We start from the raw sequence: 27,993 nt of genomic DNA, 5'->3' as shown, positions 1-27,993 counted from the left end.
CTTCCAAATCGAGGAACGTTTCTACGGAAACGACAGGATTTTCTTTTGAGATACGACTAACTCCTTTCCGATGCACTATTCCTTCTTTACTGCATTCCTCGCGCCCTCACATTGACGAATAAACACTGAAATTGTGTCCCTATGAAAAACTATGGATTCTATGACGTCTCCATCTAAATCATGGAATTTTTCTATGGAAACGACAGGATTTTCTTATGGGATACGACTATCTCCTTTCCGATGCACTATTCCTTCTTTACTGCATTCCTCGCGCCCTCACATTGACGAATAAACACAGAAATTGCGTCCCTATGAAAAACTATGGATTCTATGACGTCTCCTCCTAAATCGAGGAACATTTCAATGGAAACGACAGGATTTTCTTTTGGGATACGACTATCTCCTTTCCGATGCACTATTCCTTCTTTACTGCATTCCTCACGCTCTCACATTGAAGAATATGCACAGAAATTGCGTCCCTACGAAAAACTATGGATTCTATGGCGTCTCCTTCTAAATCGAGGAACATTTCTATGGAAACGACAGGATTTTCTTTTGGGATACGACTATCTCTATTCCGATCCACTATTCCTTCTTTACTGCATTCCTCGCGCCATCATATTGACGAATAAACACAGAAATAGCGTCCCTATGAAAAACTATGGATTCTATGACGTCTCCTTCTAAATCGAGGAACGTTTCTATGGAATCGACAGGATTATCTTTTGGGATACGACTATCTCCTTTCCGATGCACTATTCCTTCTTTACTGGATGCCTCGCGCCCTCACATTGAGGAATAACCACAGAAATTGCGTCCCTATGAATAACTATGGATTTTATGACGGCTCCTTCTAAATCGAGGAACGTTTTTATGGAAAGGACAGGATTTTCTTTTGGAATACGACTATCGCCTTTCCGATGCACTATTCCATGTTTACTGCATTACTCGCGCCCTCACATTGACGAATAAACACAGAAATTTCGTCCCTATGAAAAACTCTGGTTTCTATGACGTCTCTTCCTAAATCGAGGAACATTTCTTTGGAAACGACAGGATTTTCTTTTGGGATACGACTATATCCTTTCGATGCACTATTCCTTCTTTACTGGATGCCTCGCGCCCTCACATTGAAGAATAACTACAGAAATTGCGTCCCTATGAAAAATTATGGATTCTATGACGCCCCCTTCTAAATCGAGGAACTTTTCTATGGAAACGACAAGATTTTCATTTGGGATACGGCTATCTCCTTTCCGTTGCACTATTCCTCCTTTACTGGTTTCCTCGGGCCCTCACGTTGACGAATAAACACATAATGTACGTCCCTATGAAAAACCTTGAATTCTATGACGTCTCCTTCTAAATCGAGGAACGTTTCTATTGAAACGAAAGGATTGTCTTTTGGGATACGGCTATCTCCTTTTGGATGCACTATTCCTTCTTTACTGCATTCCTCGCGCCCTCACATTGACGAATAATCACAGAAATAGCGTCCCTATGAAAAACTATGACTTCTATGACGTCTCCATCTAAATCATGGAATTTTTCTATGGAAACGACAGGATTTTCTTTTGGGATACAACTATCTCCTTTCCGATGCACTATTCCTCCTTTACTGCATTCCTCGCGCCCTCACATTGACGAATAAACACAGAAATTGCGTCCCTATGAAAAACTATGGATTCTATGACGTCTCCTTCTAAATCGAGGAACGTTTTTATGGAAACGAAAGGATTATCTTTTGGGATACGCCTACCTCCTTTCCGATTCACTATTCCATGTTTACTGCATTACTCGCGCCCTCACATTGACGAATAAACACAGAAATTGCGTCCCTATGAAAAACTGTGGTTTCTATGACGTCTCCTCCTAAATCGAGGAGTATTTCTATGGAAACGACAGGATTTTCTTTTGGGATACGACTGTCTCCTTTCCGATGCACTATTCCTTCTTTACTGGATGCCTCGCGCCCTCACATTGAAGAATAACCACAGAAATTTCGTCCGTATGAATAACTATGGATTCTATGGCGTCTCCATCTAAATCTAGGAACGATTCTATGGAAATGACAGGATTTCCTTTTGGGATACGACTATCTCCTTTCCGATGCACTATTCCTTCTTTACTGGATTCCTCGCGCCGACACATTGACGACTAAACACAGAAATTGCGTCCCTATGAAAAACTACTGATTCTATGACGTCTCCTTCTAAACCGAGGAACGTTTCTATGGAAACGACAGGATTTTCTTTTGGGATACGACTATCGCCTTTCCGAAGCACTATTCCTTCTTTACTGCATTCCTCGCGCCCTCATACTGACGAATAAACACAGAAATTGCGTCCCTATGAAAAATGTGGTTTCTATGACGTCTCCTCCTAAATCGAGGAACATTTCTATGGAAACGACAGGATTTTATTTTGGGATACGACTGTCTCCCTTCCGATGCACTATTCCTTTTTTACTGGATGCCTCGCGCCCTCACATTGAAGAATAACCACAGAAATTGCGTCCCTATGAGAAACTACGGATTCCATGTCGTCTCCTTCTAAATCGAGGAATGTTTTTATGGAAACGACAGGATTTTCTTTTGGGATACGACTATCGCCTTTCCGATGCACTCTTCCATGTTTACTGCATTACTCGCGCCTTCACACTGACGAATAAACACAGAAATTGCGGCCCTATGAAAAACTGTGGTTTCTATGACGTCTCCTCCTAAATCGAGGAACATTTCTATGGAAACGACAGGATTTTCTTTTGGGATACGACTATCTCCTTTCCGATGCACTATTCCTTCTTTACTGGATGCCTCGCACCCTCACATTGAAGAATAACCACAGAAATTGCGTCCCTATGAAAAACTATGGATTCTATGACGTCTCCTTCTAAATCGAGGAACGTTTCTATGGAAACGACAGGATTTTCTTTTGGGATACGACTATCTCCTTTCCGATGCATTATTCCTTCTTTACTGCATTCCTCGCGCCCTCACATTGAAGAATAAAACACAGAAATTGCGTCCCTATGAAAAACTATGGTTTCTATGGCGTCTCCTTCTAAATCGAGAAACGTTTCTATGGAAATGACAGGATTTTCTTTTGGGTTACGACTATCTCCATTCCGATGCACTATTCCTTCTTTACTGGATTCCTCACGCCCACACATTGACGACTAAACACAGATATTGCATCCCTATGAAAATCTATGGACTCTATGCCGTCTCCTTCCAAATCGAGGATCGTTTCTACGGAAACGACAGGATTTTCTTTTGAGATACGACTAACTCCTTTGCGATGCACTATTCCTTCATTACTGCATTCCTCGCGCCCTCATATTGACGAATAAACACAGAAATAGCGTCCCTATGAAAAACTATGGATTCTATGACGTCTCCTTCTAAATCGAGGAACGTTTCTATGGAAACGACAGGATTGTCTTTTGGGATACGGCTATCTCCTTCCCGATGCACTATTCCTTCTTTACTGAATTCCTCGCGCCCTCACATTGACGAATAAACACAGAAATTGCGTCCCTATGAAAAACTATGGATTCTATGAGGTCTCCTTCTAAATCGAGGAACGTTTTTATGGAAACGACAGGATTATCTTTTGGGATACGCCTACCTCTTTTCCGATTCACTATTCCATGTTTACTGCATTACTCCCGCCCTCAGATTGACGAATAAACACAGAAATTGCGTCCCTATGAAATACTGTGGTTTCCATGACGTCTCCTCCTAAATCGAGGAACATTTCTATGGAAACGACAGGATTTTCTTTTGGGATACGACTATCTCCTTTCCGATGCACTATTCCTTCTTTACTGCATGCTTCGCGCCCACACATTGGCGAATAAACACGGAAATTGCGTCCCTATGAAAATCTATATATTCTATGACGTCTCCTTCTAAATCGAGGAACGTTTCTATGGAAACGACAGGATTTTCTTTTGGGATACGACTATCGCCTTTCCGAAGCACTATTCCTTCTTTACTGCATGCTTCGCGCCCACACATTGGCGAATAAACACAGAAATTGCGTCCCAATGAAAAAATATGGGTGCTATGACGTTACCTTCTAAATCGAGGAACATTTCTATGGAAACGACAGGATATTATTTTGGGATACGACTGTCTCCTTTCCGATGCACTATTCATTCTTTACTGGATGCCTCGCGCCCTCACATTGAAGAATAACCACAGAAATTGCGTCCCTATGAGAAACTACGGATTCCATGTCGTCTCCTTCTAAATCGAGGAACGTTTTTATGGAAACGACAGGATTTTCTTTTGGATACGACTATCGCCTTTTCGGTGCACTATTCCATGTTTACTGCATTACTCGCGCCTTCACATTGACGAATAAACACAGAAATTGCGTCCCTATGAAAAACTGTGGTTTCTATGACGTCTCCTCCTAAATCGAGGAACATTTCTATGGAAACGACAGGATTTTCTTTTGGGATACGACTATCTCATTTCCGATGCACTATTCCTTCTTTACTGGATGCCTCGCGCCCTCACATTGACGAATAATCACAGAATTTGCGTCCCTATGAAAAACTATGGATTCTATGACGTCTCCTTCTAAATTGAGGAACGTTTCTATGGAAACGACAGGATTATCTTTTGGGCAACGCCTATGTCCTTTCCGATTCACTATTCCGTGTTTACTGCATTACTCACGCCCTCACATTGGCGAATAAACACAGATATTGCGTCCCTATGAAAAACTGTGGATTCTATGACGTCTCCTCCTAAATCGAGGAACATTTCTATGGAAACGACAGGATTTTCTTTTAGGATACGACTATCTCCTTTCCGAAGCACTATTCCTTCTTTACTGCATGCTTCGCGCCCACACATTGGCGAATAAACACGGAAATTGCGTCCCTATGAAAATCTATGGATTCTATGACGTCTCCTTCTAAATCGAGGTACGTTTCTATGGAAACGACAGGATTTTCTTTTGGGATACGACTATCGCCTTTCCGAAGCACTATTCCTTCTTTACTGCATGCTTCGCGCCCACACATTGGCGAATAAACACAGAAATTGCGTCCCTATGAAAAAATGTGGTTTCTATGACGTCTCCTCCTAAATCGAGGAACATTTCTATGGAAACGACAGGATTTTATTTTGGGATACGACTGTCTCCTTTCTGATGCACTATTCATTCTTTACTGGATGCCTCGCGCCCTCACATTGAAGAAAAACCACAGAAATTGCGTCCCTATGAGAAACTACGGATTCCATGTCGTCTCCTTCTAAATCGAGGAACGTTTTTATGGAAACGACAGGATTTTCTTTTGGGATACGACTATCGCCTTTCCGATGCACTATTCCATGTTTACTGCATTACTCGCGTCTTCACATTGACGAATAAACACAGAAATTGCGTCCCTATGAAAAACTGTGGTTTCTATGACGTCTCCCCGGAAATCGAGGAACATTTCTATGGAAACGACAGGATTTTCTTTTGGGATACGACTATCTCTTTTCCGATGCACTATTCCTTCTTTACTGGATGCCTCGCGCTCTCACATTGAAGAATAACCACAGAAATTGCGTCCCTATGAAAAACTATGGATTCTATGACGTCTCCTTCTAAATCGAGGAACGTTTCTATGGAAACGACAAAATTTTCATTTGGGATACGGCTATCTCCTTTCCGATGCACTATTCATTCTTTACAGCATTCCTCGCGCCCTCATACTGAAGAATAAACACAGAAATTGCGTCCCTATGAAAAACTACGGATTCTATGACGTCTCCTTCTAATTCGAGGAACGTTTCTATGGAAACGACAGGATTTTCTTTTGGGATACGACTAACTCCTTTCCGATGCACTATTCCTTCTTTACTGCATTCCTCGCGCCCTCATATTGACGAATAAACACAGGAATTGCGTCCCTATGAAAAACTATGGATTCTATGACGTCCCCTCCTAAATCGAGAAACATTTCTATGGAAACGACAGGATTTTCTTTTGGGATACGACTATCTCCTTTCCGATGCATTATTCCTTCTTTACTGCATTCCTCGCGCCCTCACATTGAAGAATAAAACACAGAAATTGCGTCCCTATGAAAAACTATGGATTCTATGGCGTCTCCTTCTAAATCGAAAAACGTTTCTATGGAAATGACAGGATTTTCTTTTGGGTTACGACTATCTCCATTCCGATGCACTATTCCTTCTTTATTGGATTCCTCACGCCCACACATTGACGACTAATCTCAGAAATTGCATCCCTATGAAAATCTATGGACTCTATGCCGTCTCCTTCCAAATCGAGGAACGTTTCTACGGAAACGACAGGATTTTCTTTTGAGATACGACTAACTCCTTTCCGATGCACTATTCCTTCTTTACTGCATTCCTCGCGCCCTCACATTGACGAATAAACACTGAAATTGTGTCCCTTTGAAAAACTATGGATTCCATGTCGTCTCCTTCTAAATCGAGGAACGTTTTTATGGAAACGACAGGATTTTCTTTTGGGATACGACTATCGCCTTTCCGATGCACTATTCCATGTTTACTGCATTACTCGCGCCTTCACATTGAGGAATAAACACATAAATTGCGTCCCTATGAAAAACTGTGGTTTCTATGACGTCTCCTTCTAAATCGAGGAACATTTCTATGGAAACGACAGGATTTTCTTTTGGGATACGACTATCTCCTTTCCGATGCACTATTCCTTCTTTACTGGATGCCTCGCACCCTCACATTGAAGAATAACCACAGAAATTGCGTCCCTATGAAAAACTATGGATGCTATGACGTCTCCTTCTAAATCAAGGAACGTTTCTATGGAAACGACAGGATTTTCTTTTGGGATAGACTATCTCCGTTCCGATGCACTTTTCCTTCTTTACTGCATTCCTCGCGCCCTCATATTGACGAATAAACACAGGAATTGCGTCCCTATGAAAAACTATGGATTCTATGACGTCTCCTTCTAAATCGAGGAACGTTTCTATGGAAACGACAGGATTATCTTTTGGGACACGACTGTCTCCTTTCCGATGCTATAGTCCTTCTTTACTGCATTACTCGCGCCCTCACATTGACGTATAAACACAGAAATTGCGTCCCTATGAATAACTATGGATTCTATGACGTCCCCTCCTAAATCGAGAAACATTTCTATGGAAACGACAGGATTTTCTTTTGGGATACGACTATCTCCTTTCCGATGCATTATTCCTTCTTTACTGCATTCCTCGCGCCCTCACATTGAAGAATAAAACACAGAAATTGCGTCCCTATGAAAAACTATGGTTTCTATGGCGTCTCCTTCTAAATCGAGAAACGTTTCTATGGAAATGACAGGATTTTCTTTTGGGTTACGACTATCCCCATTCCGATGCACTATTCCTTCTTTACTGGATTCCTCACGCCCACACATTGACGACTAATCACAGATATTGCATCCCTATGAAAATCTATGGACTCTATGCCGTCTCCTTCCAAATCGAGGATCGTTTCTACGGAAACGACAGGATTTTCTTTTGAGATACGACTAACTCCTTTCCGATGCACTATTCCTTCTTTACTGCATTCCTCGCGCCCTCATATTGACGAATAAACACAGAAATAGCGTCCCTATGAAAAACTATGGATTCTATGACGTCTCCTTCTAAATCGAGGAACGTTTCTATGGAAACGACAGGATTGTCTTTTGGGATACGGCTATCTCCTTCCCGATGCACTATTCCTTCTTTACTGAATTCCTCGCGCCCTCACATTGGCGAATAAACACAGAAATTGCGTCCCTATGGAAAACTATGGATTCTATGACGTCTCCATCTAAATCATGGAATTTTTCTATGGAAACGACAGGATTTTCTTATGGGATACGACTATCTCCTTTCCGATGCACTATTCCTTCTTTACTGCATTCCTCGCGCCCTCACATTGACGAATAAACACAGAAATTGCGTCCGTATGAAAAACTATGGATTCTATGAGGTCTCCTTCTAAATCGAGGAACGTTTTTATGGAAACGACAGGATTATCTTTTGGGATACGCCTACCTCTTTTCCGATTCACTATTCCATGTTTACTGCATTACTCGCGCCCTCAGATTGACGAATAAACACAGAAATTGCGTCCCTATGAAATACTGTGGTTTCTATGACGTCTCCTCCTAAATCGAGGAACATTTCTATGGAAACGACAGGATTGTCTTTTGGGATACGACTATCTCCTTTCCGATGCACTATTCCTTCTTTACTGCATGCTTCGCGCCCACACATTGGTGAATAAACACGGAAATTGCGTCCCTATGAAAATCTATGGATTCTATGACGTCTCCTTCTAAATCGAGGAACGTTTCTATGGAAACGACAGGATTTTCTTTTGGGATACGACTATCTTCTTTCCGATGCATTATTCCTTCTTTACTGCATTCCTCGCGCCCTCACATTGAAGAATAAAACACAGAAATTGCGTCCCTATGAAAAACTATGAATTCTGTGGCGTCTCCTTCTAAATCGAGAAACGTTTCTATGGAAATGACAGGATTTTCTTTTGGGTTACGACTATCTCCATTCCGATGCACTATTCCTTCTTTACTGGATTCCTCACGCCCACACATTGACGACTAATCTCAGAAATTGCATCCCTATGAAAAACTATGGACTCTATGCCGTCTCCTTCCAAATCGAGGAACGTTTCTACGGAAACGACAGGATTTTCTTTTGAGATACGACTAACTCCTTTCCGATGCACTATTCCTTCTTTACTGCATTCCTCGCGCCCTCACATTGACGAATAAACACTGAAATTGTGTCCCTATGAAAAACTATGGATTCCATGTCGTCTCCTTCTAAATCGAGGAAGGTTTTTATGGAAACGACAGGATTTTCTTATGGGATACGACTATCGCCTTTCCGATGCACTATTCCATGTTTGCTGCATTACTCGCGCCTTCACATTGACGAATAAACACAGAAATTGCGTCCCTATGAAAAACTGTGGTTTCTATGACGTCTCCTCCTAAATCGAGGAACATTTCTATGGAAACGACAGGATTTTCTTTTGGGATACGACTATCTCCTTTCCGATGCACTATTCCTTCTTTACTGGATGCCTCGCACCCTCACATTGAAGAATAACCACAGAAATTGCGTCCCTATGAAAAACTATGGATTCTATGACGTCTCCTTCTAAATCGAGGAACGTTTCTATGGAAACGACAAAATTTTCATTTGGGATACGGCTATCTCCTTTCCGATGCACTATTCATTCTTTACAGCATTCCTCGCGCCCTCATACTGAAGAATAAACACAGAAATTGCGTCCCTATGAAAAACTACGGATTCTATGACGTCTCCTTCTAATTCGAGGAACGTTTCTATGGAAACGACAGGATTTTCTTTTGGGATACGACTAACTCCTTTCCGATGCACTATTCCTTCTTTACTGCATTCCTCGCGCCCTCATATTGACGAATAAACACAGGAATTGCGTCCCTATGAAAAACTATGGATTCTATGACGTCCCCTCCTAAATCGAGAAACATTTCTATGGAAACGACAGGATTTTCTTTTGGGATACGACTATCTCCTTTCCGATGCATTATTCCTACTTTACTGCATTCCTCGCGCCCTCACATTGAAGAATAAAACACAGAAATTGCGTCCCTATGAAAAACTATGGATACTATGGCGTCTCCTTCTAAATCGAAAAACGTTTCTATGGAAATGACAGGATTTTCTTTTGGGTTACGACTATCTCCATTCCGATGCACTATTCCTTCTTTACTGGATTCCTCACGCCCACACATTGACGACTAATCTCAGAAATTGCATCCCTATGAAAATCTATGGACTCTATGCCGTCTCCTTCCAAATCGAGGAACGTTTCTACGGAAACGACAGGATTTTCTTTTGAGATACGACTAACTCCTTTCCGATGCACTATTCCTTCTTTACTGCATTCCTCGCGCCCTCACATTGACGAATAAACACTGAAATTGTGTCCCTTTGAAAAACTATGGATTCCATGTCGTCTCCTTCTAAATCGAGGAACGTTTTTATGGAAACGACAGGATTTTCTTTTGGGATACGACTATCGCCTTTCCGATGCACTATTCCATGTTTACTGCATTACTCGCGCCTTCACATTGACGAATAAACACATAAATTGCGTCCCTATGAAAAACTGTGGTTTCTATGACGTCTCCTTCTAAATCGAGGAACATTTCTATGGAAACGACAGGATTTTCTTTTGGGATACGACTATCTCCTTTCCGATGCACTATTCCTTCTTTACTGGATGCCTCGCACCCTCACATTGAAGAATAACCACAGAAATTGCGTCCCGATGAAAAACTATGGATGCTATGACGTCTCCTTCTAAATCAAGGAACGTTTCCATGGAAACGACAGGATTTTCTTTTGGGATAGACTATCTCCGTTCCGATGCACTTTTCCTTCTTTACTGCATTCCTCGCGCCCTCATATTGACGAATAAACACAGGAATTGCGTCCCTATGAAAAACTATGGATTCTATGACGTCTCCTTCTAAATCGAGGAACGTTTCTATGGAAACGACAGGATTATCTTTTGGGACACGACTGTCTCCTTTCCGATGCTATAGTCCTTCTTTACTGCATTACTCGCGCCCTCACATTGACGTATAAACACAGAAATTGCGTCCCTATGAATAACTATGGATTCTATGACGTCCCCTCCTAAATCGAGAAACATTTCTATGGAAACGACAGGATTTTCTTTTGGGATACGACTATCTCCTTTCCGATGCATTATTCCTTCTTTACTTCATTCCTCGCGCCCTCACATTGAAGAATAAAACACAGAAATTGCGTCCCTATGAAAAACTATGGTTTCTATGGCGTCTCCTTCTAAATCGAGAAACGTTTCTATGGAAATGACAGGATTTTCTTTTGGGTTACGACTATCCCCATTCCGATGCACTATTCCTTCTTTACTGGATTCCTCACGCCCACACATTGACGACTAAACACAGATATTGCATCCCTATGAAAATCTATGGACTCTATGCCGTCTCCTTCCAAATCGAGGATCGTTTCTACGGAAACGACAGGATTTTCTTTTGAGATACGACTAATTCCTTTCCGATGCACTATTCCTTCTTTACTGCATTCCTCGCGCCCTCATATTGACGAATAAACACAGAAATAGCGTCCCTATGAAAAACTATGGATTCTATGACGTCTCCTTCTAAATCGAGGAACGTTTCTATGGAAACGACAGGATTGTCTTTTGGGATACGGCTATCTCCTTCCCGATGCACTATTCCTTCTTTACTGAATTCCTCGCGCCCTCACATTGGCGAATAAACACAGAAATTGCGTCCCTATGGAAAACTATGGATTCTATGACGTCTCCATCTAAATCATGGAATTTTTCTATGGAAACGACAGGATTTTCTTATGGGATACGACTATCTCCTTTCCGATGCACTATTCCTTCTTTACTGCATTCCTCGCGCCCTCACATTGACGAATAAACACAGAAATTGCGTCCGTATGAAAAACTATGGATTCTATGAGGTCTCCTTCTAAATCGAGGAACGTTTTTATGGAAACGACAGGATTATCTTTTGGGATACGCCTACCTCTTTTCCGATTCACTATTCCATGTTTACTGCATTACTCGCGCCCTCAGATTGACGAATAAACACAGAAATTGCGTCCCTATGAAAAACTGTGTTTTCTATGACGTCTCCTCCTAAATCGAGGAACATTTCTATGGAAACGACAGGATTCTCTTTTGGGATACGACTATCTCCTTTCCGATGCACTATTCCTTCTTTACTGCATGCTTCGCGCCCACACATTGGTGAATAAACACGGAAATTGCGTCCCTATGAAAATCTATGGATTCTATGACGTCTCCTTCTAAATCGAGGAACGTTTCTATGAAAACGACAGGATTTTCTTTTGGGATACGACTATCTTCTTTCCGATGCATTATTCCTTCTTTACTGCATTCCTCGCGCCCTCACATTGAAGAATAAAACACAGAAATTGCGTCCCTATGAAAAACTATGGATTCTGTGGCGTCTCCTTCTAAATCGAGAAACGTTTCTATGGAAATGACAGGATTTTCTTTTGGGTTACGACTATCTCCATTCCGATGCACTATTCCTTCTTTACTGGATTCCTCACGCCCACACATTGACGACTAATCTCAGAAATTGCATCCCTATGAAAATCTATGGACTCTATGCCGTCTCCTTCCAAATCGAGGAACGTTTCTACGGAAACGACAGGATTTTCTTTTGAGATACGACTAACTCCTTTCCGATGCACTATTCCTTCTTTACTGCATTCCTCGCGCCCTCACATTGACGAATAAACACTGAAATTGTGTCCCTATGAAAAACTATGGATTCCATGTCGTCTCCTTCTAAATCGAGGAACGTTTTTATGGAAACGACAGGATTTTCTTATGGGATACGACTATCGCCTTTCCGATGCACTATTCCATGTTTACTGCATTACTCGCGCCTTCACATTGACGAATAAACACAGAAATTGCGTCCCTATGAAAAACTGTGGTTTCTATGACGTCTCCTCCTAAATCGAGGAACATTTCTATGGAAACGACAGGATTTTCTTTTGGGATACGACTATCTCCTTTCCGATGCACTATTCCTTCTTTACTGGATGCCTCGCACCCTCACATTGAAGAATAACCACAGAAATTGCGTCCCTATGAAAAACTATGGATTCTATGACGTCTCCTTCTAAATCGAGGAACGTTTCTATGGAAACGACAGGATTTTCTTTTGGGATACGACTATCTCCTTTCCGATGCACTATTCCTTCTTTACTGCATTCCTCGCGCCCTCATATTGACGAATAAACACAGGAATTGCGTCCCTATGAAAAACTATGGATTCTATGACGTCTCCTTCTAAATCGAGGAACGTTTCTATGGAAACGACAGGAATATCTTTTGGGATACGACTGTCTCCTTTCCGATGCTATAGTCCTTCTTTACTGCATCACTCGCGCCCTCACATTGACGTATAAACACAGAAATTGCGTCCCTATGAAAAACTTTGGATTCTATGACGTCCCCTCCTAAATCGAGAAACATTTCTATGGAAACGACATGATTTTCTTATGGGATACGACTATCTCCTTTCCGATGCATTATTCCTTCTTTACTGCATTCCTCGCGCCCTCACATTGAAGAATAAAACACAGATATTGCGTCCCTATGAAAAACTATGGTTTCTATGGCGTCTCCTTCTAAATCTAGAAACGTTTCTATGGAAATGACAGGATTTTCTTTTGGGTTACGACTATCTCCATTCCGATGCACTATTCCTTCTTTACTGGATACCTCACGCCCACACATTGGCGACTAAACACAGATATTGCATCCCTATGAAAATCTATGGACTCTATGCCGTCTCCTTCCAAATCGAGGATCGTTTCTACGGAAACGACAGGATTTTCTTTTGAGATACGACTAACTCCTTTCCGATGCACTATTCCTTCTTTACTGCATTCCTCGCGCCCTCACATTGACGAATAAACACAGAAATTGCGTCCCTATGAAAAACTATGGATTCTATGAGGTCTCCTTCTAAATCGGGAACGTTTTTATGGAAACGACAGGATTATCTTTTGGGATACGCCTACCTCTTTTCCGATTCACTATTCCATGGTTTCTGCATTACTCGCGCCCTCAGATTGACGAATAAACACAGAAACTGCGTCCCTATGAAATACTGTGGTTTCTATGACGTCTCCTCCTAAATCGAGGAACATTTCTATGGAAGCGACAGGATTTTCTTTTGGGATACGACTATCTCCTTTCCGATGCACTATTCCTTCTTTACTGCATGCTTCGCGCCCACACATTGGGGAATAAACACGGAAATTGCGTCCCTATGAAAATCTATGGATTCTATTACGTCTCCTTCTAAATCGAGGAACGTTTCTATGGAAACGACAGGATTTTCTTTTGGGATACGACTATCGCCTTTCCGAAGCACTATTCCTTCTTTACTGCATGCTTCGCGCCCACACATTGGCGAATAAACACAGAAATTGCGTCCCTATGAAAAAATGTGGTTTCTATGACGTCTCCTCCTAAATCGAGGAACATTTCTATGGAAACGACAGGATATTATTTTGGGATACGACTGTCTCCTTTCCGATGCACTATTCATTCTTTACTGGATGCCTCGCGCCCTCACATTGAAGAATAACCACAGAAATTGCGTCCCTATGAGAAACTACGGATTCCATGTCGTCTCCTTCTAAATCGAGGAACATTTCTATGGAAACGACAGGATTTTATTTTGGGATACGACTGTCTCCTTTCTGATGCACTATTCATTCTTTACTGGATGCCTCGCGCCCTCAAATTGAAGAATAACCACAGAAATTGCGTCCCTATGAGAAACTACGGATTCCATGTCGTCTCCTTCTAAATCGAGGAACGTTTTTATGGAAACGACAGGATTTTCTTTTGGGATACGACTATCGCCTTTCCGATGCACTATTCCATGTTTACTGCATTACTCGCGCCTTCACATTGACGAATAAACACAGAAATTGTGTCCCTATGAAAAACTATGGATTCTATGACGTCTGCTTCTAAATCGAGGAACGTTTCTATGGCAACGATAGGATTATCTTTTGGGATACGACTATCTCCTTTCCGATGCACTATTCCTTCTTTACTGCATTCCTCACAACCTCACATTAAAGAATAAACACAGACATTGCGTCCCTACGAAAAACTATGGATTCTATGGCGGCTCCTTCTAAATCGCAGAACATTTCTAGGGAAAGGACAGGATTTTCTTTTGGGATACGACTATCTACTTTCCGATCCACTATTCCTTCTTTACTGCATTCCTCGCGCCCTCATATTGACGAATAAACACAGAAATAGCGTCCCTATGAAAAACTATGGATTCTATGGCGTCTCCTTCTAAATCGAGGAACGTTTCTATGGAAACGACAGGATTGTCTTTTGGGATACGGCTATCTCCTTCCCGATGCACTATTCCTTCTTTACTGGATTCCTCGCGCCCTCACATTGACGAATAAACACAGAAATAGCGTCCCTATGAAAAACTATGGATTCTATGACGTCTCCATCTAAATCATGGAATTTTTCTATGGAAACGACAGGATTTTCTTATGGGATACGACTATCTCCTTTCCGATGCACTATTCCTTCTTTACTGCATTCCTCGCGCCCTCACATTGACGAATAAACACAGAAATTGCGTCCCTATGAAAAACTATGGATTCTATGAGGTCTCCTTCTAAATCGAGGAACGTTTTTATGGAAACGACAGGATTATCTTTTGGGATACGCCTACCTCTTTTCCGATTCAATATTTAATGTTTACTGCATTACTCGCGGCCTCAGATTGACGAAGAAACACAGAAATTGCGTCCCTATGAAATACTGTGGTTTCTATGACGTCTCCTCCTAAATCGAGGAACATTTCTATGGAAACGACAGGATTTTCTTTTGGGATACGACTATCTCCTTTCCGATGCACTATTCCTTCTTTACTGCATTCCTCGCGCCCTCACATTGACGAATAAACACAGAATTTGCGTCCCTATGAAAAACTATGGATTCTATGACGTGTCCTTCTAAATTGAGGAACGTTTCTATGGAAACGACAGGATTATCTTTTGGGATACGCCTATGTCCTTTCCGATTCACTATTCCGTGTTTACTGCATTACTCACGCCCTCACATTGGCGAATAAACACAGAAATTGCGTCCCTATGAAAAACTGTGGATTCTATGACGTCTCCTCCTAAATCGAGGAACATTTCAATGGAAACGACAGGATTTTCTTTTAGGATACGACTATCTCCTTTCCGATGCACTATTCCTTCTTTACTGCATGCTTCGCGCCCACTCATTGGCGAATAAACACGGAAATTGCGTCCCTATGAAAATCTATGGAATCTATGGCGTCTCTTTCTAAATCGAGGAACGTTTCTATGGAAACGACAGGATTTTCTTTTGGGATACGACTATCGCCTTTCCGAAGCACTATTCCTTCTTTACTGCATTCCTCGCGCCCTCATACTGACGAATAAACACAGAAATTGCGTCCCTAGGGAAAAATGTGGTTTCTATGACGTCTCCTCCTAAACCAAGGAACATTTCTATGGAAACGACAGGATTTTATTTTGGGATACGACTGTCTCCTTTCCGATGCACTATTCCTTCTTTACTGGATGCCTCGCGCCCTCACATTGAAGAATAACCACAGAAATTGCGTCCCTATGAGAAACTACGGATTCTATGTCGTCTCCTTCTAAATCGAGGAACGTTTTTATGGAAACGACAGGATTTTCTTTTGGGATACGACTATCTCCTTTCCGATGCACTATTCATTCTTTACAGCATTCCTCGCGCCCTCAGACTGAAGAATAAACACAGAAATTGCGTCCCTATGAAAAACTACGGATTCTATGACGTCTCCTTCTAAATCGGGAACGTTTTTATGGAAACGACAGGATTATCTTTTGGGATACGCCTACCTCTTTTCCGATTCACTATTCCATGTTTTCTGCATTACTCGCGCCCTCAGATTGACGAATAAACACAGAAACTGCGTCCCTATGAAATACTGTGGTTTCTATGACGTCTCCTCCTAAATCGAGGAACATTTCTATGGAAACGACAGGATTTTCTTTTGGGATACGACTATCTCCTTTCCGATGCACTATTCCTTCTTTACTGCATGCTTCGCGCCCACACATTGGGGAATAAACACGGAAATTGCGTCCCTATGAAAATCTATGGATTCTATTACGTCTCCTTCTAAATCGAGGAACGTTTCTATGGAAACGACAGGATTTTCTTTTGGGATACGACTATCGCCTTTCCGAAGCACTATTCCTTCTTTACTGCATGCTTCGCGCCCACACATTGGCGAATAAACACAGAAATTGCGTCCCTATGAAAAAATGTGGTTTCTATGACGTCTCCTCCTAAATCGAGGAACATTTCTATGGAAACGACAGGATATTATTTTGGGATACGACTGTCTCCTTTCCGATGCACTATTCATTCTTTACTGGATGCCTCGCGCCCTCACATTGAAGAATAACCACAGAAATTGCGTCCCTATGAGAAACTACGGATTCCATGTCGTCTCCTTCTAAATCGAGGAACATTTCTATGGAAACGACAGGATTTTATTTTGGGATACGACTGTCTCCTTTCTGATGCACTATTCATTCTTTACTGGATGCCTCGCGCCCTCAAATTGAAGAATAACCACAGAAATTGCGTCCCTATGAGAAACTACGGATTCCATGTCGTCTCCTTCTAAATCGAGGAACGTTTTTATGGAAACGACAGGATTTTCTTTTGGGATACGACTATCGCCTTTCCGATGCACTATTCCATGTTTACTGCATTACTCGCGCCTTCACATTGACGAATAAACACAGAAATTGTGTCCCTATGAAAAACTATGGATTCTATGACGTCTGCTTCTAAATCGAGGAGCGTTTCTATGGCAACGATAGGATTATCTTTTGGGATACGACTATCTCCTTTCCGATGCACTATTCCTTCTTTACTGCATTCCTCACAACCTCACATTAAAGAATAAACACAGACATTGCGTCCCTACGAAAAACTATGGATTCTATGGCGGCTCCTTCTAAATCGCAGAACATTTCTAGGGAAAGGACAGGATTTTCTTTTGGGATACGACTATCTACTTTCTGATCCACTATTCCTTCTTTACTGCATTCCTCGCGCCCTCATATTGACGAATAAACACAGAAATAGCGTCCCTATGAAAAACTATGGATTCTATGGCGTCTCCTTCTAAATCGAGGAACGTTTCTATGGAAACGACAGGATTGTCTTTTGGGATACGGCTATCTCCTTCCCGATGCACTATTCCTTCTTTACTGGATTCCTCGCGCCCTCACATTGACGAATAAACACAGAAATAGCGTCCCTATGAAAAACTATGGATTCTATGACGTCTCCATCTAAATCATGGAATTTTTCTATGGAAACGACAGGATTTTCTTATGGGATACGACTGTCTCCTTTCCGATGCACTATTCCTTCTTTACTGCATTCCTCGCGCCCTCACATTGACGAATAAACACAGAAATTGCGTCCCTATGAAAAACTATGGATTCTATGAGGTCTCCTTCTAAATCGAGGAACGTTTTTATGGAAACGACAGGATTATCTTTTGGGATACGCCTACCTCTTTTCCGATTCAATATTTAATGTTTACTGCATTACTCGCGGCCTCAGATTGACGAAGAAACACAGAAATTGCGTCCCTATGAAATACTGTGGTTTCTATGACGTCTCCTCCTAAATCGAGGAACATTTCTATGGAAACGACAGGATTTTCTTTTGGGATACGACTATCTCCTTTCCGATGCACTATTCCTTCTTTACTGCATTCCTCGCGCCCTCACATTGACGAATAAACACAGAATTTGCGTCCCTATGAAAAACTATGGATTCTATGACGTGTCCTTCTAAATTGAGGAACGTTTCTATGGAAACGACAGGATTATCTTTTGGGATACGCCTATGTCCTTTCCGATTCACTATTCCGTGTTTACTGCATTACTCACGCCCTCACATTGGCGAATAAACACAGAAATTGCGTCCCTATGAAAAACTGTGGATTCTATGACGTCTCCTCCTAAATCGAGGAACATTTCAATGGAAACGACAGGATTTTCTTTTAGGATACGACTATCTCCTTTCCGATGCACTATTCCTTCTTTACTGCATGCTTCGCGCCCACTCATTGGCGAATAAACACGGAAATTGCGTCCCTATGAAAATCTATGGAATCTATGGCGTCTCTTTCTAAATCGAGGAACGTTTCTATGGAAACGACAGGATTTTCTTTTGGGATACGACTATCGCCTTTCCGAAGCACTATTCCTTCTTTACTGCATTCCTCGCGCCCTCATACTGACGAATAAACACAGAAATTGCGTCCCTAGGGAAAAATGTGGTTTCTATGACGTCTCCTCCTAAACCGAGGAACATTTCTATGGAAACGACAGGATTTTATTTTGGGATACGACTGTCTCCTTTCCGATGCACTATTCCTTCTTTACTGGATGCCTCGCGCCCTCACATTGAAGAATAACCACAGAAATTGCGTCCCTATGAGAAACTACGGATTCTATGTCGTCTCCTTCTAAATCGAGGAACGTTTTTATGGAAACGACAGGATTTTCTTTTGGGATACGACTATCTCCTTTCCGATGCACTATTCATTCTTTACAGCATTCCTCGCGCCCTCAGACAGAAGAATAAACACAGAAATTGCGTCCCTATGAAAAACTACGGATTCTATGACGTCTCCTTCTAAATCGAGGAACGTTTCTATGGAAACGACAGGATTTTCTTTTGGGATACGACTATATCCTTTCCGATGCACTATTCCTTCTTTACTGCATTCCTCGCGCCCTCATATTGACGAATAAACACAGGAATTGCGTCCCTATGAAAAACTATGGATTCTATGATGCCTCCTTCTAAATCGAGGAATGTTTCTATGGAAACGACAGGATTATCTTTTGGGATACGACTGTCTCCTTTCCGATGCATTAATCCATCTTTACTGCATTCCTCGCGCCCTCACATTGAAGAATAAAACACAGAAATTGCGTCCCTATGAAAAACTATGGATTCTATGGCGTCTCCTTCTAAATCGAAAAACGTTTCTATGGAAACGACAGGATTTTCTTTTGGATTACGACTATCTCCATTCCGATGCACTATTCCTTCTTTACTGGATTCCTCACGCCCACACATTGACAACTAAACACAGAAATTGCATCCCTATGAAAATCTATGGACTCTATGCCGTCTCCTTCTAAATCGGGGAACGTTTCTACGGAAACGACAGGATTTTCTTTTGAGATACGACTAACTCTTTTCCGATGCACTATTCCTTCTTTACTGCATTCCTCACGCCCTCACATTAAAGAATAAACACAGAAATTGCGTCGCTACGAAAAACTATGGATTCTATGGCGGCTCCTTCTAAATCACAGAACATTTCTAGGGAAAGGACAAGATTTTCTTTTGGGATACGACTATCTACTTTCCGATCCACTATTTCTTCTTTACTGCATTCCTTGCGCCCTCATATTGACGAATAAACACAGAAATAGCGTCCCTATGAAAAACTATGGATTCTATGACGTCTCCTTCTAAATCGAGGAACGTTTCTATGGAAACGACAGGATTGTCTTTTGGGATACGGCTATCTCCTTCCCGATGCACAATTCCTTCTTTACTGCATTCCTCGCGCCCTCACATTGACGAATAAACACAGAAATGGCGTCCCTATGAAAAACTATGGATTCTATGACGTCTCCATCTAAATCATGGAATTTTTCTATGGAAACGACAGGATTTTCTTATGGGATACGACTATCTCCTTTCCGATGCACTATGCCTTCTTTACTGCATTCCTCGCGCCCTCACATTGACGAATAAACACAGAAATTGCGTCCCTATGAAAACCTATGGATTCAATGAGGTCTCCTTCTAAATCGAGGAACGTTTTTATGGAAACGACAGGATTATCTTTTGGGATACGCCTACCTCTTTTCCGATTCACTATTCCATGTTTACTGCATTACTCGCGCCCTCAGATTGACGAATAAACACAGAAATTGCGTCCCTATGAAAAACTGTGTTTTCTATGACGTCTCCTCCTAAATCGAGGAACATTTCTATGGAAACGACAGGATTCTCTTTTGGGATACGACTATCTCCTTTCCTATGCACTATTCCTTCTTTACTGCATTCCTCGCGCCCTCACATTGGCGAATAAACACAGAAATTGCGTCCCTATGAAAAACTGTGGATTCTATGACGTCTCCTCCTAAATCGAGGAACATTTCTATGGAAACGACAGGATTTTCTTTTAGGATACGACTATCTCCTTTCCGATGCACTATTCCTTCTTTACTGCATGCTTCGCGCCCACACATTGGCGAATAAACACGGAAATTGCGTCCCTATGAAAATCTACGGATTCTATGACGTCTCCTTCTAAATCGAGGAACGTTTTACGGAAACGACAGGATTTTCTTTTGGGATACGACTATCTCCTTTCCGATGCACTATTTCTTCTTTACTGCATTCCTCGCGGCCACACATTGACGAATAAACACAGAAATTGCGTACCTATGAAAATGTATGTATCTATAAGGTCTCCTTCTAAATCTAGGAACGTTTCTATGGAAACGACACGATTTACATTTGGGATACGACTATCTCCTTTCCGATGCACTATTCCTCTTTTACTGCATTCCACGCGCCCTCACATAGACGAATAAACACAGACATTGGGTCCCTGTGAAAAACTATGGATTCTATGACGTCTCCTTCTAAATCGAGGAAAGATTCTATGGAAACGGCAGGATTTTCTTTTCGGATACCGCTATCTCCTTTCCGATCTCTATTCATTTTTCCTGCATACCTCACGCCCTCACATTGACGAATAAATACAGAAAGTGCGTCCCTATGAAAAAATATGGATTCTATGACGTCTCCTTCTAAATCGAGGAACGTTTCTATGGATACGACAGGATCTTCTTTTTTGATACGACTATCTCCTTTCTGATGAACTATTTCTTCTTTACTGCATTCCTCGCGCCCACACATTGACGTATAAACACGGAAATTGCGTCCCTATGAAACTCTATGGATTCTATGACGTCTCCTTCTAAATCGAGGAACGTTTTTATGGAAACGACAGGATTATCTTTTGGGATACGCCTACCTCCTTTCCGATTCGCTATTCCATGTTTACTGCATTACTCTCGCCCTCACATTGACGAATAAACACAGAAATTGCGTCCCTATGAAAAACTATGGATTCTATGACGTCTCCATCTAAATCATGGGATTTTTCTATGGAAACGACAGGATTTTCTTATGGGATACGACTATCTTCTTCCCGATGCACTATTCCTTCTTTACTGCATTCCTCGCACTCTCACATTGACGAATAAACACAGATATTGCGTCCCTATGAAAAACTATGGATTCTATGAGGTCTCCTTCTGAATCGAGGAACGTTTTTATGGAAACGACAGGATTATCTTTTGGGATACGCCTACCTTCTTCCCGATTCACTATTGCATGTTTACTGCATTACTCGCGCCCTCAGATTGACGAATAAACACAGTAATTGCGTCCCTGTGAAAAACTATGGATTCTATGACGTCTCCTTCTAAATCGAGGAAAGATTCTATGGAAACGGCAGGATTTTCTTTTCGGATACCGCTATCTCCTATCCGATCTCTATTCATTTTTCCTGCATACCTCACGCCCTCACATTGACGAATAAATACAGAAAGTGCGTCCCTATGAAAAAATATGGATTCTATGACGTCTCCTTCTAAATCGAGGAACGTTTCTATGGAAACGACAGAATCTTCTTTTTTGATACGACTATCTCCTTTCTGATGAACTATTTCTTCTTTACTGCATTCCTCGCGCCCTCACATTGGCGAATAAACACAGAAATTGCGTCCCTATGAAAAACTATGGATTCTATGACGTCTCCTTCTAAATCGAGGAACGTTTCTATGGAAACGACAGGATTGTCTTTTGGGATACGGCTATCTCCTTCCCGATGCACAATTCCTTCTTTACTGCATTCCTCGCGCCCTCACATTGACGAATAAACACAGAAATAGCGTCCCTATGAAAAACTATGGATTCTATGACGTCTCCATCTAAATCATGGAATTTTTCTATGGAAACGACAGGATTTTCTTATGGGATACGACTATCTCATTTCCGATGCACTATTCCTTCTTTACTGCATTCCTCGCGCCCTCACATTGACGAATAAACACAGAAATTGCGTCCCTATGAAAAACTATAGATTCAATGAGGTCTCCTTCTAAATCGAGGAACGTTTTTATGGAAACGACAGGATTATCTTTTGGGATACGCCTACCTCTTTTCCGATTCACTATTCCATGTTTACTGCATTACTCGCGCCCTCAGATTGACGAATAAACACAGAAATTGCGTCCCTATGAAAAACTGTGGTTTCTATGACGTCTCCTCCTAAATCGAGGAACATTTCTATGGAAACGACAGGATTTTCTTTTGGGATACGACTATCTCCTTTCCTATGCACTATTCCTTCTTTACTGCATTCCTCGCGCCCTCACATTGGCGAATAAACACAGAAATTGCGTCCCTATGAAAAACTGTGGATTCTATGACGTCTCCTCCTAAATCGAGGAACATTTCTAAGGAAACGACAGGATTTTCTTTTAGGATACGACTATCTCCTTTCCGATGCACTATTTCTTCTTTACTGCATTCCTCGCGGCCACACATTGACGAATAAACACAGAAATTGCGTACCTATGAAAATGTATGTATCTATAAGGTCTCCTTCTAAATCGAGGAACGTTTCTATGGAAACGACACGATTTACATTTGGGATACGACTATCTCCTTTCCGATGCACTATTCCTCTTTTACTGCATTCCACGCGCCCTCACATAGACGAATAAACACAGAAATTGGGTCCCTGTGAAAAACTATGGATTCTATGACGTCTCCTTCTAAATCGAGGAAAGATTCTATGGAAACGGCAGGATTTTCTTTTCGGATACCGCTATCTCCTTTCCGATCTCTATTCATTTTTCCTGCATACCTCACGCCCTCACATTGACGAATAAATACAGAAAGTGCGTCTCTATGAAAAAATATGGATTCTATGACGTCTCCTTCTAAATCGAGGAACGTTTCTATGGAAACGACAGGATCTTCTTTTTTGATACGACTATCTCCTTTCTGATGAACTATTTCTTCTTTACTGCATTCCTCGCGCCCACACATTGACGAATAAACACGGAAATTGCGTCCCTATGAAACTCTATGGATTCTATGACGTCTCCTTCTAAATCGAGGAACGTTTTTATGGAGACGACAGGATTATCTTTTGGGATACGCCTACCTCCTTTCCGATTCGCTATTCCATGTTTACTGCATTACTCGCGCCCTCACATTGACGAATAAACACAGAAATTGCGTCCCTATGAAAAACTATGGATTCTATGACGTCTCCATCTAAATCATGGGATTTTTCTATGGAAACGACAGGATTTTCTTATGGGATACGACTATCTTCTTCCCGATGCACTATTCCTTCTTTACTGCATTCCTCGCACTCTCACATTGACGAATAAACACAGAAATTGCGTCCCTATGAAAAACTATGGTTTCTATGACGTCTCCTTCTAAATTGAGGAACGTTTCTATGGAAACGACAGGGTTATCCTTTGGGATACGCCTATCTCTTTTCCGATTCACTATTCCGTGTTTACTGCATTACTCGCGCCCTCACATTGGCGAATAAACACAGAAATTGCGTCCCTATGAAAAACTGTGGATTCTATGACGTCTCCTCCTAAATCGAGGAACATTTCTATGGAAACGACAGGTTTCTCTTTTGGGATACGACTATCTCCTTTCCGATGCACTATTCCTTCTTTACTGCATGCCTCGCGCCCTCACATTGAAGAATAAACACAGAAATTGCGTCCCTATGAAAAACTATGGATTCTATGACGTCTCCTTCTAAATCGAGGAACGTTTCTATGGAAACGAAAGGATCTTCTTTTGGGATACGACTGTCTCCTTTCTGATGAACTATTTCTTCTTTACTGCATTCCTCGCGCCCACACATTGACGAATAAACATGGAAATTGCGTCCCTATGAAACTCTATGGATTCTATAACGTCTCCTTCTAAATCGAGGAACGTTACTACGGATTCGACAGGATTTTGTTTTGGGATACGACTATCTCCTTTCCGATGTACTATTCCTTCTTTACTGCATTCCTTGCGCCCTCACATTGACGAATAAACAAAGAAAATGCGTCCCTATGAAAAACTACGGATTCTATGACGTCTCCTTCTAAATCGAGGAATGTTTCTATGGAGACAACAGGATTTTCTTTTCGGATACCGCTAGCTCCTTTCCGATGCTCTATTCCTTTTTTACTGCATTATTTGCGCCCTCACATTGACGAATAAATACAGAAATTGCGTCCCTATGAAAAACTATGGATTCTATGACATCTCCTTCTAAATCGAGGAACGTTTCTATGGAAACGACAGGATTATCTTTTGGGATACGGCTATCTCCTTTCCGATGCACTATTCCTTCTTTACTGCATTCCTCACGCCCTCACATTGACGAATAAACACAGAAATTGCGTCCATATGAAAAACTATTGATTCTATGACGTCTGCTTCTAAATCGAGGAACGTTTCTACAGAAACGACAGGAATTTCTTTTGGGATACGGCTATCTCCTTTCCGATGCACTATTCCTTCTTTGATGCATTCATCGCGCCCTCACATTGACGAATAAACACAGAAATAGCATCCCTATGAAGATCTATGGATCCTATGACGTCTCATTCTAAATCGAGGAACGTTTCTATGGAAACGACAGGATTTTCTTTTGGGATACGACTATCTCCTTTCCGATGCACTATTCCTCCTTTACTGCCTTCCTCGGGCCCTCACATTGACGAATAAACACATAAATTGCGTCTCTATGAAAAACTATGGAATCTATGACGTCTCCTTCTAAGTGGAGGAACGTTTCTATGGAAACGACAGGATTGTCTTTTGGGATACGGCTGTCTCCTTCCCGACACACTATTCCTTCTTTACTGCATTCCTCGCGCCCTCACATTGACGAATAAACACTGAAATAGCGTCCATATGAAAAACTATGGATTCTATGACGTCGCCATCAAAATCATGGAATTTTTCTATGGAAACGACAGGATTTTCTTATGGGATACGACTATCTCCTTTCCGATGCACTATTCCTTCTTTACTGCTTTCCTCGCGCCCTCACATTGACGAATAAACATAGAAATAGCGTCCCTATGAAAAACTATGGATTCTATGACGTGTCTTTCTAATTCGAGGAACGTTTTTATGGAAACGAGAGGACTTTCTTCTGGGATACGACTATCTCCTTTCTGATGAACGATTTCTTCTTTACTGCATTCCTCGCGACCACACATTGTCGTATAAACACGGAAATTGCGTCCCTATGAAATTCTATGGATTCTATGACGTCTCCTTCTAAATCGAGGAACGTTACTACGGAAACGACAGGATTTTCTTTTGTGATACGGCTATCTCCTTTCCGATGTATTATTCCTTCTTTACTGGATTCCTCGCGCCCTCACATTGACGAATCAACACAGAAATTGCGTCCCAATGAAAAACTATGGTACCCATGACGTCTCCTAAATCGAGGAACGTTTCTATGGAAACGAAAAGATTTTCTTTTGGGATACGGCTATCTCCTTTCCGATGCACTAATCCTTCTTTACTGCATTCCTCGCGCCCTCACATTGACGAATAAACACAGAAATTGCGTCCCTATGAAAAACTATGGATTCTATGATGCCTCCTTCTAAATCGAGGAACGTTTCTATGGAAACGACAGGATTTTAATTTGGGATAGGGCTACCTCCTTTCCGATGCACTATTCCTTCTTTACTGCATTCCTCGTGCCCTCACATTGACGAATGAACACAGAAATTGCGTCACTATGAAAAACTATGGTTTCTATGACGTCTCCTTCTAAATCGAGGAACGTTTCTATGGAAACGACAGGATTGTCTTTTGGTATACGGCTATCTCCTTTTCGATATACTATTCCTTCTTTACTGCATTCCTCGCGCACTAACATTGACGAATAAACACAGAAATTGCGTCCCTATGAAAAACTATGGATTCTATGACGTCACCTTCTAAATCGAGGCATTTTTCTATGGAAACGACAGGATTTTCTTATGGGATACGACTATATCTTTACCGATGCACTATTCCTTCTTTACTGCATTCCTCGCGCCCTCACATTGACGAATAAACACAGAAATTGCGTCCCTATGAAAAACTATTGATTCTATGACGTCTCCTTCTAAATCGAGGAACGTTTCTACAGAAACGACAGGATTTTCTTTTGGGATACGACTATCTCCTTTCCGATGCACTGTTCCTTCTTTACTGCATTCCTGGCGCACTCACATTGACGAATAAACACAGAAATTGCGTCCCTATGAAAAACTATGGATTCTGTGACGTCTCCTTCTAAATCGAGGAACGTTTCTATGGAAACGACAGGATTGTCTTTTGGGATACGGCTATCTCCTTTCCGATGCACTATTCCTACTTTACTGCATTCCTCGCGCCCTCACATTGACGAATAAACACAGAAATAGCGTCCCTATGAAAAACTATGGATTCTATGACGTCTCCATCTAAATCATGGAATTTTTCTATGGTAACGCCAGGATTTTCTTATGGGATTCGACTATCTCCTTTCCGATGCACTATTCCTTCTTTACTGCATTCCTCGCGTCCTCACATTGACGAATAAACACAGAAAATGCGTCCCTATGAAAAACTATGGATTCTATGACGTCTCCTTCTAAATCGAGGAACGTTTTTATGGAAACGACAGGATTATCATTTGGGATACGCCTACCTCCTTTCCGATTCACTATTCCATGTTTACTGCATTACGCGCGCCTTCACATTGACGAATAAACACAGAAATTGCCTCCCTATGAAAAACTGTGGTTTCTATGATGTCTCCTCCTAAATCGAGGAACATTTCTATGGAAACGACAGGATTTTCTTTTGGGATACGACTATCTCCTTTCCGATGCACTATTCCTTCTTTACTGGATGCCTCGCGCCCTCACATTGAAGAATAACCACAGAAATTGCGTCCCTATGAAAAACTATGGATTCTACGACGTCTCCTTCTAAATCGAGGAACGTTTCTACGGAAACGACAGGATTTTCTTTTGGGATACTGCTATCTCCTTTCCGATGCACTATTCCTTCTTTACTGCATTCCTCGCGCCCTCACATTGACAAATGAA

The sequence above is a fragment of the Schistocerca cancellata genome, unplaced genomic scaffold (assembly GCF_023864275.1).
Source record: "Schistocerca cancellata isolate TAMUIC-IGC-003103 unplaced genomic scaffold, iqSchCanc2.1 HiC_scaffold_718, whole genome shotgun sequence".
In the NCBI taxonomy this organism is placed as follows: Eukaryota; Metazoa; Arthropoda; class Insecta; order Orthoptera; family Acrididae; genus Schistocerca; species Schistocerca cancellata.
Note: the sequence above shows the minus strand (reverse complement) of the source record.